This window comes from Desmodus rotundus, chromosome 5 (assembly GCF_022682495.2).
Source record: "Desmodus rotundus isolate HL8 chromosome 5, HLdesRot8A.1, whole genome shotgun sequence".
In the NCBI taxonomy this organism is placed as follows: Eukaryota; Metazoa; Chordata; class Mammalia; order Chiroptera; family Phyllostomidae; genus Desmodus; species Desmodus rotundus.
In genome coordinates, this window is record NC_071391.1 from 16,824,664 (window position 1) to 16,829,944 (window position 5,281).

At 38.6% G+C, this 5,281-nt stretch overlaps 1 pseudogene; it reads right to left on the reverse strand.

The window, feature by feature from the left end:
- Positions 1-278: 278 nt before the first annotated feature.
- LOC112303493 (U2 spliceosomal RNA) lies at positions 279-425 on the reverse strand (annotated as a pseudogene).
- Positions 426-5,281: the final 4,856 nt, after the last annotated feature.

Here is a 5,281-nt window from a genome sequence, read left to right on the forward strand (position 1 = left end):
ATCTGAATAGCAGAATAAAACGTATACACCTAAAATCTTGCTCATTACTGACTTCAATTTACTGATATCAGTTTAATATGTTGAGTGTATCGGGTTAGCTCTTCCTGGTTTCTGTGCCTCTGGTGAAGTAGCATTATTTTGTCCTAGCACTTACTACAATCAGGGGTTAAGAAATATCCTGGGCTTGCAGTGCAAAATCAAGAATTAATCTTTGCATAAAAGCAATTCAGAATGCAGGTAATTAAAATGTTATCTTTGATTTTGCAAATAATTTGAAGAGGCAGGAGGCCCATGAATAAAGCAGTATAAATCTGGGCCAATGGCTTTCAAAACATTTTTACTTGTTTAAATCCCATTCTTCACATTCGTCTGCACAGTTTACTTTGCTTCTACACTTGATCTTAGCCAAAAGGCTGAGAAGCAATGACTTTGGTTCTTATACAAAAGTCCCTGTCCCATCTCCCTTATTGGGCTATAAGCCCAAGGTAACAAAGTAAGCTGTATTTGCCTCTACTCCTCCTTCAGTACCTAGCATGTTATTTTGCACAGAGTAAGTTTATAGTCTGTTTGTTGAGTGAAAGTGTGATTTTGGTAGTGATTTGTATTGGCTCAATGTGATCCACAGTCTTAAAAAGAAATAAGTGAACACATGTGAATTTCTTAAACAGATCTCCTGCTCTATTTACATTTGATCTCTCCTAACTCCCTTGAGGTGTGTTTTCACCAATATTAGGATTAGTGCTTATTTTAGGCGGTTCTGATTACTATTGGCCTGATGCTTATCATTTAAAAAAGGTTGCATAAAATTTCTTGTGCCAAGCCTGAAATAGTTGGTACATAAGTAAGATGTTGGTCTGTACAGATAAATTCAATGTAGTAACATTTTCTAGTTTTCAATATGCAAAATATGCTCACATGCTATTTTTTTGGAAAAGAATAATTCTTGGCCTGAAAAATCAATGCAAATAGATGTCCTATATTTGCAAATATGTGCTTGGCACTGACACTGGGTTTATTTAGTGCCATAACTTAAACATATTTTAATAGATTCCCAACATAAAAAAAGACAGTGAAAGAGTTTGGCCTGTTCGAATAAAATGATAAATAAATAAATATAACAACTAATAATAGAAAGAAATATGACATAAATAATGCTAAGCTGGAAAGTAATTGTAGAAGTTTATGGTTATTGGGCTGAATCTAATATGGCATTAAATTTCTACTGGCATTTGAAGAGCTGTCCTAATTAATCAATTGGTAATTGCTGCTAGGATTAGTGGCTGTGATTATGATTAATTGCCAATTGTGATTGATCCTCCAATAATTCTGGCACGTTCTTCAATATAGAATCTCTGCTGCATTAAGTAGGATTTGGGAGGCAGAGTGATTAAAAGCAAATAATTAAACCCTTCACTCTCATTATGGACCTTCCCTCAAGGGAGGAGGTTTGTGATGGCGGAATTGTGGGTGGATTTGCGGTGGGAGAAAGCCAAGAGAGGACAACTCTATGCCAGAGATTGTTTTAGTCAAATAAACTCGTCGTGGAGATGGAGGGTACGTTTTATAATTGTTCACTGAATTGAGGCTTACACTCAGTACACCCTTTACTAGTCGAGCCTGCTTTCACTATAACAGTATGATGTCCTCCGCCAGCCCAGTCACTACCTTTGCAGTCCTGTGGGGAGTGACATGAAATATCTCTGTGCTTCTCCAACTGTCCCATTAAAAACGGCTCATTATCCAGTGTTTTAGGCCAGTGCCGTGAACCCCAGCTCACAAGCAGAGGAAATGTTTTTGTGGTTCCATCAGGCCTGAGAAAGTCTCCAAAGTCATCTTCTCTAAATAGTGTGTCGTTAACCCGCTGCCAGGTGGAGGTGCACAGCCATACTAACGGGGAGTGGTGGCCCTTCTGCAGCCTAAGAGGGTGGCTTGTTATCGTGCGACTGCCCCCAAATGACAGTTAGAATTTTTCTTAGAAAACCTTCACACTTCAGGCTGAGGCAGTGACTTCACTGGAGAGTGAGCTCTTTGAGAAATACTGCAAATTCAATTCATTTTCAATGAAGGAAAGGGAACCAGAAAATACACTCTACAAGGGCAGAGTGCTTGTCTTTTATGTTCTGCTGAAGGCTGAATACTTTCCAAGTGTTCTGCTCCAGGGTAGAAATCCACTAAATAACAAATGAATGAATGAATGAATGAATGAACACTTCTGCACTCTCCTAAGGGGGGTGACTTGGCATATATTAAGAAGCAACTCAATATACATATTTATATATTGCTTTGTATACATTGTATTGCACTATAAACATTTAATCTTATTGACCCTACAAGGGAGGCATTATTACTAACCCAATCTTGGAGACATGGAAATAACATTACAAAGGTAGGTAACATAGTTAAATCCATATAATCAGTAATTGACAGTTAAACAAAGGACTTGAGTTTAGCACACAACAGTGCCAGAGCTCATGCTTTTAATCATTATGATAATCTGCCTAATTTTCAGAGAAGCCCAGAAAGCTAGTTGCATTTTTCCTATTTTACAAAATGACAGAGAAAGTTCCTCGAGTTTACAGCATGTGTTGCACTTAAACCCAGCAGGCTGTTGCCAAAGCCCTTTCCTCTACCTCCTGCCCCCGCCGCATCTTTACTTGCTGTGTGTTCACTTCCCCAAAGTGAATGCATTGCTCAGAGAGGCTGCGCTGCTTTTAGCTCTGCGTCATGCCACCCTCATTCCTAACCCTGTGTCTGCATGTTGCCTTGTATTCTGCATGTTGCAGTTTCCTGTTGCTGCTAAGACAAATTACCACAAACTAGGTGGCTTGAAACAACACAAATTTATTTTAAACTTCTAAAGGCCTTAAATCCAAAACCAGTCAGTCTCTCTGGGTTAAAGGTGTCAGCAGGGTTGGTTCTTTCTGAGGCTCTCAGGCAGAATCAGTTCCGTTGCCTTTGCCAGCTTCTGGAGGCCACGCACATTCCAAGGCTTATGGTGCTTTATTCCATCTTGAAAGCCAGGGGCTTAGTATTGTCACATCTTCACAGCCTGCTTCCGTCTCCACACCCCTTTCTCTGACTCCCGCCTACCTTTTCCCAGAAGACTTGCGATTGTTCTGGCTCCACCCAGATAATCCAGGCCCATCTTTCCATCTCAAGATCCTTAACTTAATCACATCTGCAGAGTTTCTTATGCCACATAAGGTAACATTTGTAGGATTTGGGATTAATTAGGACAAGGACATATTTAGTGGGCTCTTAATCAGCTGTGATCGAACCTGCATTTGGTCTCACCTGCAATGTCTTTGCCTTCTCCTGGCTCTTGCCCTTCATTTTACCTTAAGTGCATTCACCTTCCCACTCCTAGGACTGAATTAATAATGTATCCATGATCTAAAATAGAAAAAGAACCATAGTTCAGATGTTTTCTGACAGTATTGTTTATGCTTGGCACATTTTGGAAGTCATATCAATATTTTTTTCTTATAATACTTGTGAAAATAATGATGGCAGGTGAAAACTTGCTTGTATTTTAAGTAAAAGAAGTAGGGTGCAAAATAATGTCAGTCTTGCAATATTAATATAGGTGAATAAGTGTATAAGAAATTTAATTCACAGAAAATTTTGAGCATTTGTATTTAACTTTCTGTAGTATGATTATCTTATTTTCAGGCTCCCATCACCTCCACATGATCTCCACTGAACAGCAGCTTTCACTGATATTCTATCTACTCTAAATTATGCTTTATACGGTATATCTGAAAATTTAGCTCACGGTATTGCATGCAGAAATCACTCCTACCCAACTTGACTGTATGGTTTGGATTTCCAAACCACTCAGCCTATACCTGAACATTCAAAGAAATGTCTATAAAGTATCTATAAAATGTCCCATTGAGCAAATTTGTGGAATATGTACTCGGGAGTGTCACCAGGTGTCTTACTCTGCCTGGTTTATAACAATTGTGTCTGTTTTCTCATAGGAATTACTAACAGTGCCGCTTTCACTCACAAAAGAAGTCCTGATTTGAATAATAAATTATGTAATTCTTCCAAAAACATGGCATGTGTTCTGGGTTGGTCTTGATAATTACAGTAAAACATGGTTCCTAATCTTAACAAACAAGCACTAGACAATTTGAACAGTGTGAAAAGCAAAATAATGGGCCCCCCAAAATGTCCACATCCTAACTGGTGAGTCTGTGAATGTTTTACTGCATAGCATAGAAGAATTGAGCTTGCAGATGGGATCAAGGTGGGAATCACTTGACTTTATCCTGGATTGTACGGGTGTGTCCCATGTAATCATAATGTTCTTAGAGGGGGAAGTAAGAGGTAGAAGAGACTAAGGTAGAGATGCAACCATGGGAGAGAGACACAACATTGCTGGCCTTGAAGATGCAGGAAGGGCGCCTTGAGCCAGGCAATACAGAAGACCTCTACAGGCTGGAGAGGCAAGGACAGTATTTCACATTCATTTGCACAAGTGTTCTTTGGTTAAAATATAATGGAAACCATCATTTTCATCCAAACAAATATGTTGCAAATGAGGAAACAAAGTCGCAGAGAAAGAAATGGTGGTCCCAGGTCACACAGTAGATTACAACTTAAGGCTCTTGACCACACCTCATTTCCTTCCTACATGAATCTATAGTCGCCTTAAGAATACTTGAAAATGTGGTTCTTTTGTAAGAAGATCTTGTCCGATGTCTAAATAATAAAACGCATACCAACTGCCTAATGATGCAGAAGGTTGGAAGTCCCCAAATGTTTATTTTATAAAATCATAACATCGTTAAATGTTAGAGCCAGAGGGATCATTTTCTAATTCTCTCATGTTACAATTAGAATCCATGGAGGTTAAGCAGGGTTTTCCACATTCTTTTCTTTTCTTTGGTTTCAGTTGTTGTTATTACTGTTGCTCTTTGTTTTCCAGAGTGAACATCTATATAATTATTCAAGTCCAGCCTTTTCTTTGGACAATAAATAACTGTAACATTCAAGTAGTAAAGCTTTAGTTTTTAAATACACATAATTAAGGGCTAACAAAGGGAAAATGAGGAGTAAATTTGTTTACCAAGTTGAGTCAACCTACAAGAGTCCTTAAGACATGTAGCTCTTCAGAAAGATCTAGAAACAGCACTGAGTTTAGTTCTCTTTGTATGTGAGAGCTCTGCCTGTCAGAATTCTGGGAGAAAATATGTTTTATGGACCCTGTGCCTGATTAAAGTGCTTTTTCAAGAGTGATTGTGGCTGGAGAGAAAACCTGAGACTGTTACCT